At 46.2% G+C, this 15,412-nt stretch overlaps 1 non-coding gene across 1 annotated transcript; it reads right to left on the bottom strand.

The window, feature by feature from the left end:
• Positions 1–2,101: 2,101 nt before the first annotated feature.
• Positions 2,102–2,183, bottom strand: TRNAF-AAA (transfer RNA phenylalanine (anticodon AAA)). The gene has a single exon. It is a non-coding gene; the product is annotated as a tRNA-Phe (tRNA).
• Positions 2,184–15,412: the final 13,229 nt, after the last annotated feature.

Here is a 15,412-nt window from a genome sequence, read left to right as displayed (position 1 = left end):
GGCTGGGGATCATGTGTGGACACCAGGCCGCGGGGCGGCTGGGGACTGAGTATGGATTCTAGGCCGCCAACACAGCCATGACGTGATGGCCAGATTCCGCCTCCACATGCCTAAAAGGCCCAATTTCAAGTGCAAGCAAGCAAGCAGTATGGTATTGCAGCCTGGGGGTGGGCGGGTGGCAGGCTGCATACTTGCGCTTGCATTGCAAGGAATGGGAGAGGTACAATTGAACACTGCCGTGGGAAAAGGACTTGAACGGGGATAGTTGCAAGTCTGCAATGACAGGTGCAGGGTGGGAGGCATCTTTGCATGTACCAAGAGCAGGGGTTTGGCATGCACACACTACAGCAGAATAGGCTGTCCTTCCCACTAAATGCACAAGGGAGGGCACAGGTAATGTTTTGGTATACGCGATTAATCTTATGTATAAGGCACACCGGGACAAATAGGGGCGGCTGGGGACTGAGTATGGGTACCTTGCTGCCGAAGCAGAAATGAGGTAGTGGCCAGCTTCTGCCTCCTCCAAACTAAAAGGCCCCATTTCAAGTGCAAGCTTGCAGTATGGCATTGCAGCCTGGGGGTGATTGGGTGGTAGGCTGCACACTTACGCTTGCATTAAAAGAAAACAAAGCAGATGCTAACTTCTATCATCATCATCATTCTCCTCACCTTGGCACTCTCTACTCCCCTGATGGAGAAACCAGGGCCCACCAGAGGAGTCTGGTTCTCTATTGGTCTCCTCCAATGCTGCCCTAAAGCAGGCCGGGCTAAGAAAAGTTTGTGGGGGGAATTTGACAGGAGAAATAGGGGCGGCTGGGGACCGTTTATGGACACCTGGCTGCCCCCAAACAGCTGGGGACCGTGTGTGTACACCCGGCCGTGGGGCGGCTGGGGACCGAGTATGGACACCCGGCCGCCCCCTGGCAGCTGGGGACCAAGTGTGGACACCCGGCCGCCGGGCGGCTGGGGACTGAGTATGGATTCTAGGCCGCCAAAGCAGCCATGACGTGATGGCCAGATTCCGCCTCCACATGCCTAAAAGGCCCAATTTCAAGTGCAAGCAAGCAGTATGGTATTGCAGCCTGGGGATGGGTGGGTGGTTGGCTGCATATTTGCGCTTGCATTGCAAGTAATGTGGGAGGTACAATTGAACAGTGCCCTGGGACAAGAACTTGCACGGGGATAGTTGCAAGTCTGCATCTTCTGATGCGGCAAGGATGACTTCTGATGGGCACACTTTTAGGCAGTGACCTGGGTGTCAGAGATGCTTCCAGGGGTCTTCCCCATGCTGTTCCCATGCTTTTCAGCACTGTATGCATGTGTCACACAGCACATGGCCAGATAAGGTTGCAAAATGTTAAAATGACATTCCCCGGTGAATGCATTTGTCACGTTTGAAAGCAATACAAAAGTGCAAAAACGCATAAAAAATGCTACTTGTGAACATAGCCCAAGGTGTGGAGGAGTATTTTTTGGGGGGGTTATTTATTTTACCTTATACACAAGTCTTCTTTACCCTGGAAAGGAAGTTCCTTGACATATTTCACAGGAAAGCAGTTTCAGTTTCGTTTTTGAACGTTTTATTGTGAGCTCTTAAAAGTGTCTTAATACCTCTGACCATTTTGTGGACAGCAGTGACCTGTGCATCATAAATACTTCCTGGGGTGATCCCCATGCTGTCCCCTTGTCATTTGAGCACTGTCACTTGTTAGGCTTTTAACCCTAGAACGCATACCTGGGGCTTCGCAGGCCCGCCCTGTTAATTGTTTTCTGTTTTCTGCAAGATTTCTTTAGTTAGAATTTTGAAACTCTAGGTATTTCTCAGGTATATATTTGTTTGACATTTCCAGTTGGTCATTTATTTATTATTTGCACATGGGCCTAAAAGGCCTCAGGTATGTGAAAATGTAGATTTTTATGGTCATGCGTTCTAGGGTTAAAAGACTGCCTCGACAAAAATGCTCGGGTCTCCCATAGACTAACATTGGGCTCGTTGGTCGGGTCGAGCAACCGAGTACCACAGAGAGCTCGGCCTGAGATTTGAGCACCTGAACATTTTAGTGCTTGATCAACACTAGTCAAAATGTTACATGAAATTAGACGTAGTCGGCAAGATTTGAGCCTGCGCCGGGAGACCCCAATGGATTTTTAGTCCATCGCCTTAACCACTCGGCCACAACTACTCAGACTCTGTTTCGTCCTTATGAGCTTCACACCTTTTCTTATAGCACCATGATCAATATCAGTGATTATCCTTCTGGAAGACATTTCAGAAAATGGAAGATTTCAATTGGAAACAAAATTCCAGGCCTCACTGAAATGTAAAAATCTGATTTAAAGGTATCATCAATTGGAACCTTGTACAGTTCAAGGTTTTTTAAAATTCATAAATTGGATTTCGAGTGACTTTGTTTCAAACACCTCCTGAAAAAGTCTTTCAAAATGCTCAAAAGTCTGAACAGATTCATTTCTATGCAAAAAGACTTGCTGTTCATATGATCAGGTATTGAGCGTCTTTTAACCTCATCAAGTTTCCCAAAACGCCAAGCGGTTAACAGAAGTGAGCATATCATTTTTCAGGTATATTTTGCTTGCTTTATACTTGCAATACAAGTCAATGAGAAGGATAGAAAGACCCCTGGATGGTTCCTGAGTGATGTTCGCAGCATTTTACGAGCAAAAAAAACCCAAAACAAACTCAATCGATGCCCAAAACAATTCTTAGAAAAACATCACCAAACTATGTTTACAAAACTGCTGGAAAACACTAGAAATGGTGATTCAGGAAAAGAATCACTGTCGTTTCTTTAAGCCGTTTCGGCTTGAAATCCATGTCAGTTTCAACCACCTGGAAAAAGTGTCATGCGAGCATTGGCACAAGTCATAGAGTACGGTTGCTAGGTGTGACATAGATGGTATGAGTTTTGCTTCATGAAGTCAAGTTTAACTTTTAAGTTAAACTTTCTTGATAGATAGATCTTTTTTGCCATGTGGATTTTAACTTTCTCTTTTCATGTTAAACCATGTGCATTGGCAAATTGAGAGTGAGCAGAAAAGATAATACCGCTGTGCACAAAGAATTTCTCAGGTTCCACTGAGATTTGAAGTCAGATCACTAGATTCAGAGTTCAGAGTGCTAACCATTACACCATGGAACCTTATGACCAATAGAGCTGGCTGGATTTTCTTTTGAAAACAGTAAAAGAGCATGTGTAATTTGTGGAAATGTGAGAAATTCCCTCTGAATCCAGTGATCTGAGTTCAAATCTCAGTGGAATCTGGGAAATTCATGCATTATGATGAAAACAGGTTCTAAAGCTGTTCTGCAAATGTATATCTAATTAGTGTTGAGCCACCCCCGTAGTGTTCGAGTTCGGTTCGGTTCGTCGAACACCCGTGTGTTTGCCGAACTGTTCGTCGAACTGTTCGTCGAACACCTTCAAACACCGTTAAAACCAATGGCAGGCAAACAAAAACACATAGAAACACATAGAAAACACCTTCAAAGGTGTCCAAAAGCTGACAAACTGCTCAGAAGACACAACTAACACATGGAAAAGTGACAAGTACATATAGTCATGCGAAAAGAAAAGAGGTGGAGGAGTAAAAGGAGGGGGAAACACAAATATAGGCATGTCATGCCCTTCTAAAATCCAAAAAGTGAGAAGCCGACACGTTCAGTCCGCTCCTGCCCGTGCCACCTCCGTGTCGCCGGGTTTGTGCCAGAGCCGCGGTGAACCCTGACGGCCAGCCCCCTTCTCCCAATACTGGTGCCTGTCCGCTGGTGGGTCGAGCGAGCCCCCCTGTGGTGGAGGCAGCTCTAAGCTTTTTAATTTAAATTGTCTCTCTAATTTGAATGAATACACTTTAAATCCATTTACAAGGATCTATTGGAGGGCAAGTCTCATGCCAGCAGCCACGTAATTCCAGCTCCAGTAGCGTCCACTAAAGCTGCTGCAGTTTAAAAGCTTTTATAAGGATCGAGCTCGGCTGTCCACCGCAAGGCATCCTACTGCCAGTCCCAGCCCCTATGCCTTGGGGTGCCTCCTGATGCTCTTCACTGAGTATCCCGTGGTCCCGAAGCATTTCCTTTGAAAAAATTAAGTGTCCAAACTACAGGTGGTGTAGCTTGCTTAACAGCCGGGATAATCCGCTGACTAGCAGACACTGCTACTAGGCACAAAGTATTTCCTGGGCTAGATGCAGTTAAAAATTTGTAATTAGATACTCTCGTTGGATGCTGAGAAAGCATTCCATAGAGTCTCCTGGCACGCCATATATGATTCTCTTAAAAAGCTTGGGGTAGGGGTCTAGGGGACCCTTTTATAGCCAAAATCACGGCCCTGTATCACAATATGTCACCTAGGCTGAAGATAAATGGAACTGTAGCACCCTGAGGGCTCGGTTGCTACAGAGGTATTGCACCTCACCCAGAGGTGTGATATCTCACTCTCAGGTAAGGATGGAGTGTGGATCAGGACCCGACACCTGCATGCATTACACCACATTGCCATGGGGCAGGGCGACCAATATGCCTCTGAGATGGGCACGACAGTCCCTGTCCCTGGCTGGAGTGGGGGGAGGGAACCCTGAGGAAGGGGAACCCTGTAGTGCAGGAGCAGGGAGGAAGCAGTTCCTGGGTGCATTGAGAAGGGAGTATAAAAGGTGGGCACCATCTTAGTTCAGTGCAGAGAAGTCTGAGCAGAAGGGGCAGGGAGCAGGGGCTCTGCATGAGCTCTGCTCCGGAGGCGGGCCTAGTAACAGAATCCCAGGCCTGGAAGAGGGAGAAGGAAGGAAGAGGAGCGGAGAAGGCTCCAGGAACGAGGAATGAAGGGATCGCAGGGGTGCGGACGGGCGAGTCGCCACCGCACGCCCGAATCCACCTGCATGGAGGGGTCAGGTCAAAGGGGGAGACCGGTCCCCGAAACTAGTGGAGGCAGGAAACGACCCTCAGCTAGAAAGCGGAGGCTCTGACATTTTATGTGGCGCAGCCCCTCGCTACACCCGCTAGGAAGGCACCACATAGGGTCAGGGAAACTGGCGCCAAGTTTACCAAGAGGAGGCCCGAGGCAGCCGGACAGAAGGGTTGGTAAGAAATGCCAGACAAAGGACACACAAAGGGGGTCCTGTGAAGCGCTCCAAAGTTATCTGGGAGTTGTCTGAGCCCCTCACCTGGTGAGCACAGTACGACGTGGGCAGCCGTTACCTGCAGACGTGGTCTGGATAATAAGAACTGTGAGTAAAGGCCCTGGACTGCATCACTGACTCCGTGTCGTTACTGCTGCTGCCCTGCACCATCACCCCCATCTACCGCATACACTGCCCTGAGGCTATACTCCTCCCGTGGGGAGTTATGCTACGCTCTGCTGCACCCACAACACCAGCCTCAGCGGTCTGCCCTGCAGCGGCGGTTCACTCTGACCGCAATCCACGGGTGGCGTAGTCAGACATTTAAACATCAAAACCACATAAATAGTTCCGCCACTGGTTTGACCACCCTGAGCCACGGAACCGGGTCGCTGCCACGAAGACTACAACCACCAGCATCCACCAAAAAGGGTCCGGCTCCGGGTGTCCCAAGGCCCAGGGGGTGCATCAGAACATTTTCATCACCTTTCACAATCACCAATGGGACAAGGCAGGGATGTCCTCTGTCCCCTCTCTTATACATCCTAGTGACGGAGCACCTGCTCTCATCAATTCGCCATAACCCCAATATTAGGTGGATTGAGGTGGGAGGCACCGAGTACAAGTGCTCTCTATTTGCTGATGATGTCCTAGTATATATCACTCAATCACATATATCCATCCATGCTGTTATGGCTGAAATAGATCACTTTGTTACATGGTCAAATTTTAAAATCAATGCAGCGAAGTCTGAGGCCCTCGATGTCTCCCTCCCCAAATCCATATAGGATTCCATCCAGTCCAACTTTCCCTTTGCCTGGCCCTCACAGGGTATCAAATACTTAGGAATTCCTATTCATAGAGACCTCTCCCATCTATGTTATCTTAATTTTGGGCCCTTTATTGAACAACTCCATACAGACCACGGTTGGCAAGTTAGAACTGTAAGATTCACTACATGAACCACTGGCGTTTTGTGGAAAAGCACATGTACACTGTGTTCCAAATTATTATGCAAAAAGTGTTTAGGAGTGATAAGGGAAGAATTTGTTTGTTTGTCAGTTAAACTCATTGATGGTGATGTGTGTCAGGGCTCTTTATATCACTGTAAGCAATTGCAGACACCTGTGCTAATTAGTTTGGCAGGTGTGTCCAATGAAAGGCAAGACTACTTAAGAAGGCTGTCTCACATTATTAAGCAGCCTACATTTTCTGCCAAAATGGGAAAGAAAAAGGATGTGTCGGCTGCTGAGAAGCAACAAATTGTGGAGTGTTTAGGTCAAGGCATGACTACAATCAACATTGTGCGATGATCAGGATGAAGTGTCTTGGCAATCAAGAAGTATGTAGCTGATTCACAGTACACACGTGTGCGTGCTGATAAGGGCAAATTGAGGACTCTTTCCTACAGGCAATTACGTCAGGTTAAAAGAGCAGCGGCAAAAAAGCCTTGTCATAGCAGCAGACAAGTTTTTGAAGCTGCTGGTGCCTCCAACGTCCCCCGAACAACAAGATGCAGGGTCCTTCAGAGGTTTGCAGCTGTGCATACGCCATCCTGTCGACCTCCTCTATCCACTTCACACAAGCAGAAATGGCTCCAGTGGGCTAAACATTACATGAAGACTGATTTCAAAACTGTTTTGTTCACGGATGAGTGCCGTGCAGCGCTCGATGGTCCAGATGGATGGAGTGGAGGATGGCTGGTTGATGGACACCCCACGCAAACACGGCTACAGCGCCAACAAGGAGGAGGTGGACTAATGTTTTGGGCTGGAATCATGGGGAGAGAGATTGTCAGCCCCTTTAGGATCCCTGAAGGCGCTAAAGATGAACTCCATAATGTATGTGGATTTTCTCAAACAGCACTTCCTGCCATGGTTCAAGAAGAAGAACCGTGTATTTCACAGCAAGATCATTTTTTTGCATGATAATGCACCATCTCATGCTGCACATAAAACATCTGCATCTCTGGCTGATATGGGCATAAAAGGGGACAAACTTATGGTGTGACCCCCATGCTCCCCTGACCTCTACCCCATTCAGAACCTCTGGAGCATCATCAAAAGGAGTGTCTATGATGGCGGGAGGCAGCTCACATCTAAGCAACACCTCTGGGAGGGTATTCTGTCCTCATGCAAAACAATTGAAGCAGAAACCATCCAAAACCTGAAAAATTCAATGGACGAGAGAGTTCAGAAGCTCCTTTCGAACAAGAGGTCCTTTGTGAAAATGTAACATCACCTAGAATAAAGTTTTGAGTTGAAAACTGTTTGATTTCAGTTTCTAATAACCTGCTAATGCTTATAATTTCAAAAATGACCATTTTTTTGGTCTTTATTAAAATGAAAAGGTTGATCGAAAAGTTTGGGGGATCTAAGAGTGTGGCAACCCAGTAGTCATGATTACTTCGAATTCTGACAATATGAGGGTCATGTTGCAGGTAGTGCAGCAAGAAGGCACCTATGTGTCTTGCGCATCTCGGAGCCCCAAAATTATTTTCCGGGCTAGATGCAGCTAAAAATTATTAGTAATTTTAAATCTGGTGAAGCTTAGTATAGATGGCCTAATAGGATCAATGCTGCACACTGCTACAAAGCCCAAATTATTTTCCAGCCAAGATACAGATAAACATGATTATTAATTTTAAATCTGGTGGAGCTTATTATAGATGGCCTAATAGAATCAGTGCTGCACACTGCTACAAAGCCCAAATTATTTTCCAGCCAAGATACAGATAAACATGATTAGTAATTTGAAAGCTTAAAACGGTTGGTAGGGTGATTTTAACCAATCATCAAGCTTTTACTCTCCCCAGGATGACACAGGGGTAGAAAAGTCGTTTCGGATCCATGATTTGTTCATCTTTATGAACGTGAGTCTGTCTACATTATCAGTGGAGAGCCGCGTGCGCTTATCTGTCAGCACACCACCAGCAGCGCTGAACACACGTTCAGACAGAACGCTGGCTGCGGGGCATGACAAGATCTCCAAGGCGTAAGTGGCTAGCTCCGGCCATTTATCCAGATTGGAAGCCCAAAAAGAGCAAGGGTCCAGTGACACAGTCATGGCTTCAATGTTTACTTGGAGATACTCCTGTACCATCGTCTCTAGACGTTGACTATGTGTCAGACTTCTTGTCTCCTGTGGCCTTGCAAAGGATGGGCTAAAAAAGTGTTGAAATGATTCCGCAAAATTGATGTTACCAGCAGATACTGTGGTTCTGTTACGGTTTGAGTGCTGAACACTTGACGGTCCCACGGTTGGCAAGTTGGAACTGTGAGATTCACTACGTGCACCACTGGTGTTTTGTGGAAAAGCACATGTAAGATTCTGCAACAGTCTCTGCTGATACTCCTGCATGCATGCATCCCTTTCTATGGCAGGAATAATTTTGGCAAATTTACTTTTGTACCGGGGATCTAACAGTGTGGCAACCCAGTAGTCAGGATTATTTCTAATTCTCACAATTCGAGGGTCATGTTGCAGGTAGTGCAGCAAGAAGGCACTCATGTGTGTTGCGCATCCAGGAGCACCAAGTCCCTGTTGTGTTGGTGGCGAGGTAACAATCATTCTTCCTTCCTCTGTCCTCTCCCCCCAACCTCACACAACAGAAATGTGATCAAGGTCTCCCTCATCTGATGAGTCTTCCATCAGTTCGTCCTCCACTTCTTCCTGGGCTCCTGCACCTTCCTCACTAGTTTGGCTGCTACCATGCACCCTGGTAAAACCATCTCCTCCACCCTCACATGCCTGCCGCCTTGGTGCTGCCGACCGTCTGGACCTTGCAGATGTTAGCCCTTCCGCATACAACTCCTCCTCCTCTACTTCCTCCACCTCCTCTTGTGCCACCACCTGACTCCGAATTCTGTTTAACATGTGCTCCAGCATGTAAATCACCGGAATAGTCATGCTGATAATGGCATCGTCAGCACTAAACATCTTCGTCGCCATTTCAAAACTGTGCAGAAGGGTGCATAGGTCCCTGATCTGAGACCACTCCTCCAGCGTGATTTGCCCCACCTCTGGATCTCGTTGGCCCAGGCTATACGTCAGAACGTATTGCACCAGGGCTTGTCGGTGCTGCCACAGTCGCTGCAACATGTGCAGAGTTGAATTCCACCGGGTAGGCACATCGCATTTTAGCCGGTGAAGTGGCAGGCCCAACGACTTCTGTAGAGATGTAAGTCGCTGAGCTGCGGGATGCGAACGGCGGAAGTGAGCACACAGCGACCGTGCCCTCTGCAGAAGGCAATCTAGTCTGGGATAGTGGGCTAAAAATTGCTGGACAACCAGGTTCAACACGTGAGCCATACAAGGCACGTGTGTGACATTGCCCCGGCGAAGGGCCGCACCCAGGTTTGCAGCATTGTCGCACACGGCCTTCCCTGGTTTCAGGTCCAGTGGAGACAACCATTCATGAAATTGGTTCTCCAGAGCTGACCACAACTCCTCAGCTGTGTGACTCACATTTCCCAGACATTTCAATGTAAAAACCGCCTGATGACGTTGAGCCCTACTGCCAGCATAGTAAGGAGGTGTGCAGGATCCCTTCTGCGCAGTTAGAAAGCTTGTGGCATGACCAGACAGGCTTTGGGTGCAGGTGGAAGACCGAGAGGAGGTTGAGGAGGCAGAAGCAGTGGAGGAACTTTGACATAAAGAGGATTGACGCACAACTCGTGGGGACGGCAAGACTTGGACAGCAGCCCCTTGTCCTGCTGTCACCATAGTTACCCAGTGCCCAGTCAGCGACATGTAACGCCCCTGTCCATGCCTACTCGTCCAAGTGTCTGTGGTGAAATGCACCCTGTCACACACAGAGTTTCTCAAAGAAGCGGTGATGTTGTGTGCGACATGCTGGTGGAGCGCAGGCACACCTTTCTTTGAGAAGTAGTGCCGACTGGGCATCTGGTACTGGGGCACTGCGACGGACATAAGGTCTCGAAAATCCTCTGTGTCCACCAGGCGGAAAGGCAGCATTTCTGTAGCCAAGAGCTTGCAGATGGTGAAATTCAACCTCTTAGCTTTCTCATGGCTAGGAGGAAATGGTCTTTTACTTGTCCACATCTGAGGGACCGAGGGCTGGCTATTGTGCTTAGACGGGGTTGATAAGGGTGTCCCCGGCAAACTGCCGGTCTGTGAGGAAGATGCAGGCGGACATGTTAGGTTGCCTTGATCCAAAGGTGGTGCTATCGATGTCGGACAGCGCTCAACACCAGCTGGTGTTACCACCTCCAAAGAAAATGATGACCTGCCAATCACGCTGGCTGTTGCGGGTAAAGAGGTGGCAGGTCTGCGCCCCAAAACAGGTGTGACTGCTGTCCCCCCAGTCACAGAGGATGAAGAGGCCGCGGATGCACAAGATATGGCAGACGGTGATTGGCCCGGCCAGCTAGGCCGCATTGTAGCACACTGAGCTTCCCACTGCAACTTATGCTTCATGTCCATGTGCCGGTTCATGCATGAAGTACTCAAACTATGTATTTTTTGGCCTCTACTTAGCTTTTGCTGACAAATGTTACAGATAACACGAGTTGGGTCATCTTTATCGATCTGAAAAAATGCCCAGGCTATGCAAGGCTTAGCACCCATGCGACCTGAAGAGCCACCACGACTTGTGGTGAGAGGCAGAGTTGTGTTTGAGGATGCAGTTGTTGACGTGCTTCCAGTACTACGTCTCTGTCCAGGAAGGCGCAACCTGACCTCGTCGTCACTAGCATCTTCCTCCACCTCCTCTGCTGACCTCATCTCTTGGCTGACTGTGGGTTGACAGTAAGTGGGATCTCCGACCTCATCATCATCACCCTGTGCGTTATCACACCCGTCGTCCTCAGAGCCAACCTGTTCCTGCCCTGACAAAAAACTAAAGTTGTCGCTCCAATCAGGTATTTGAGTCTTATCATCGTCTTCCTCATTGTCTCCACCAACAGGAGTTACAGTTTGGGAATGAGGGTCTACATTATGGTCAGAACCTTCTGCGTCTGGTCCTGGATCCGACTCATAAAGATTCTGGGCATCAGTGCAGATCATTTCCTCGTCTGGATTCACAGAAGCGCTGGAGTCGACCTCTGATTCCCAGGCTATAGTATGAGTAAACAGCTCTGCAGACTCAACCATCTGTTCTACCTCATACTCAGACGGGCAGCTGGAGATTTGGGAGCTGTGAGGAAGCAAGTGCGATTTGGGTGACACCTTTGAGGACTGGAGTATTTGTGATGTTGAAGTTGATGTGGAGGAGAGCCCACTTAAAGGAGCACTTGATATCCGTTGAAGCACCTGCTGTTTTGTGCCTCATCTGGAATTTGTAGCGATTGGCGTGGCCGTAAGAAAGGGATCTTATCACATTGTCCGCTAAAAGAAGTAGACATTTTAGTTTGGCTGGAAGATGGTCTTTCTTCTGCAGATGTTACTGTTGCTTTAACACCTACCCCACGGACACAACCTTTTTTCCCCTTCCCAACACGCCTATTCCCCTTTCCACCAGCAGCAGGCCTTTTTCCACTCATTTTGGTGGTTAACTAATTCAAAACTCTGGAGTTGTTTGCACAAAAAAACAAAGGATGGTAACCGAGCAGAGCTGAGTGGCCAAACTGTGGTATTAGGCCAAAACTATTGGCTGGGTTAGATGCAGATAAAAATTATTTTGAATTTGCAACCTGATGTAGGTCAGTATAGATGGACTAATACAAATAGTCCCACACACTGCTAGAAGCCCAAATATTTTTTCAGAGGTACTGTAGATGCAGATAAAAATTATTTTTAATTTGCAACCTGATGGAGGTCAGTATAGATGGACTTATAGACCAAGTCCCACACACTGCTAGAAGCCCAAATATTTTTTCAGAGCTAGATGCAGAAAAAAATTATTTTTAATTTGCAACCTGATGGAGGTCAGTATAGATGGACTAATAGACCAAGTCCCACACACCGCTAGAAGCCCAACTATTTTTTCAGAGCTAGATGCAGAAAAAAATTATATTCAATTTGCAACCTGCTGGAGGTCAGTATAGAAGGACTAATAGAACAAGTCCCACACACTGCTAGAAGCCCAAATATTTTTTCAGAGCTAAATGAAGAAAAAAATTATTTTTAATTTGCAACCTGATGGAGGTCAGTATAGATGGACTAATAGACCAAGTCCCACACACTGCTAGAAGCCCAAATATTTTTTCAGAGCTAGATGCAGAAAAAAATTATTTTTAATTTGCAACCTGATGGAGGTCAGTATAGATGGACTAATAGACCAAGTCCCACACACCGCTAGAAGCCCAAATATTTTTTCAGAGCTAGATGCAGAAAAAAATTATTTTTAATTTGCAACCTGATGGAGGTCAGTATAGATGGACTAATAGACCAAGTCCCACACACTGCTAGAAGCCCAAATATTTTTTCAGAGCTAGATGCAGAAAAAAATTATTTTTAACTTGCAACCTGATGGAGGTCAGTATAGAAGGACTAATAGACCAAGTCCCACACACCGCTAGAAGCCCAAATATTTTTTCAGAGCTAGATGCAGAAAAAAATTATTTTTAATTTGCAACCTGATGGAGGTCAGTATAGATGGACCAATAGACCAAGTCCCACACACTGCTAGAAGCCCAAATATTTTTTCAGAGCTAGATGCAGAAAAAAAATATTTTTAATTTGCAACCTGATGGAGGTCAGTATAGATGGACTAATAGACCAAGTCCCACACACCGCTAGAAGCCCAACTATTTTTTCAGAGCTAGATGCAGAAAAAAATTATATTCAATTTGCAACCTGCTGGAGGTCAGTATAGAAGGACTAATAGAACAAGTCCCACACACTGCTAGAAGCCCAAATATTTTTTCAGAGCTAAATGAAGAAAAAAATTATTTTTAATTTGCAACCTGATGGAGGTCAGTATAGATGGACTAATAGACCAAGTCCCACACACTGCTAGAAGCCCAAATATTTTTTCAGAGCTAGATGCAGAAAAAAATTATTTTTAATTTGCAACCTGATGGAGGTCAGTATAGATGGACTAATAGACCAAGTCCCACACACCGCTAGAAGCCCAAATATTTTTTCAGAGCTAGATGCAGAAAAAAATTATTTTTAATTTGCAACCTGATGGAGGTCAGTATAGATGGACTAATAGACCAAGTCCCACACACTGCTAGAAGCCCAAATATTTTTTCAGAGCTAGATGCAGAAAAAAATTATTTTTAACTTGCAACCTGATGAAGGTCAGTATAGAAGGACTAATAGACCAAGTCCCACACACCGCTAGAAGCCCAAATATTTTTTCAGAGCTAGATGCAGAAAAAAATTATTTTTAATTTGCAACCTGATGGAGGTCAGTATAGATGGACCAATAGACCAAGTCCCACACACTGCTAGAAGCCCAAATATTTTTTCTGAGCTAGATGCAGAAAAAAAATATTTTTAATTTGCAACCTGATGGAGGTCAGTATAGATGGACTAATAGACCAAGTCCCACACACCGCTAGAAGCCCAACTATTTTTTCAGAGCTAGATGCAGAAAAAAATTATATTCAATTTGCAACCTGCTGGAGGTCAGTATAGAAGGAATAATAGAACAAGTCCCACACACTGCTAGAAGCCCAAATATTTTTTCAGAGCTAAATGAAGAAAAAAATTATTTTTAATTTGCAACCTGATGGAGGTCAGTATAGATGGACTAATAGACCAAGTCCCACACACTGCTAGAAGCCCAAATATTTTTTCAGAGCTAGATGCAGAAAAAAATTATATTCAGTTTGCAACCTGATGGAGGTCAGTATAGATGGACTAATAGAATGATGCTATGCCCAAAAGATTTTACTTCACTAGGTGCAGTAAAAAAATTGGTATTCTATACACAGGTGTTATATCTTGCAACACAGATAGGCTACTCCACTGACTAACACACTCTGCAATAGGCCAAAAAGGATTAGCTTTGCTAGATTCAGCCAAATGCAGTGAAAAAAACTTGCACAGCACTGGCACAGACCTGCCTGGCAAAAACTGATAGGAACTCATGTAACCTAGTCCTGAAAAGGACTCCAATTAAAATTAGTCTTTACTCCCACAACCTATCTATTTAAGAGCACAGACCTCCCTGATAAAAGTCATAGGAAATGCTGTAACCTAGTCCTTAAAAGGACTGCAATCACAACTATTCCCTACTCCCAAGCTATCTGTATATTTGTGCGAAAATTGGCTTGAAATTAACAAGGTATAGCGCACACAGCAACAGCGGTGCCGTCTAACACGCAGCTGCAGCAGTGAGAAAATGGTGGCGACGGGGAAAATGGCTTGGTCTTATAGGGCAAGGACATGTGACATACACTGCCAATGACACATGCCCTTGCTTGTGTGAAAAAAAGCACTTCGCTCCGTGTGTGCGCTGCTGATAGGCTGACAGATTGCACCTCCCCACTGCAAATGCGGGAAAGAGAAAAAAAAATGGAGATCTTCATTGTTCCTGCAGAGATCCATCCCCTGCCCCTCCCCCCACCCCGCTGTACACTCAAACTGCGTATTAACATTAATTTTCATCATTACTGAGAAAAAATCCAGTTATGATTTTGGTGCACGAACAGTTATCGAACATAACCTTGAACAGCCGAATTTTTCTCAAATTGTTCGTGTTCGCCGAACGTCTCGAACACCGCCCAAAACAGCTCGAATTTGAGATTGGCGAACAGTTCGAGTAGAACAACGCTCATCTCTAGTCTTTACTCCCACAACCGATCTATTTTAGAGCACAGACCTCCCTGATAAAAGTCGTAGGAAATGCTGTAACCTAGTCCTTAAAAGGACTGCAATCACAACTATTCCCTACTCCCAAGCTATCTGTATATTTGTGCGAAAATTGGCTTGAAATTAACAAGGTATAGCGCACACAGCAACAGCGGTGCCGTCTAACACGCAGCTGCAGCAGTGAGAAAATGGTGGCGACGGGGAAAATGGCTTGGTCTTATAGGGCAAGGACATGTGACATACACTGCCAATGACACATGCACTTGCTTGTGTGAAAAAAAGCACTTCCCTCCGTGTGTGCGCTGCTGATAGGCTGACAGATTGCACCTCCCCACTGTAAATGCGGGAAAGAGAAAAAAAAATGGAGATCTTCATTGTTCCTGCAGAGATCCATCCCCTGCCCCTCCCCCCACCCCGCTGTACACTCAAACTGCGTATTAACATTAATTTTCATCATTACTGAGAAAAAATCCAGTTATGATTTTGGTGCACGAACAGTTATCGAGCATAACCTCGAACAGCCGAATTTTTCTCAAATTGTTCGTGTTCGCCGAACGGC

This window comes from Phyllobates terribilis, unplaced genomic scaffold (assembly GCF_046119375.1).
Source record: "Phyllobates terribilis strain yellow unplaced genomic scaffold, ASM4611937v1 Scaffold_13__5_contigs__length_258822181, whole genome shotgun sequence".
Taxonomy (NCBI): domain Eukaryota; kingdom Metazoa; phylum Chordata; class Amphibia; order Anura; family Dendrobatidae; genus Phyllobates; species Phyllobates terribilis.
Note: the sequence above shows the minus strand (reverse complement) of the source record. Positions and strands in the feature narration are given on the sequence as shown.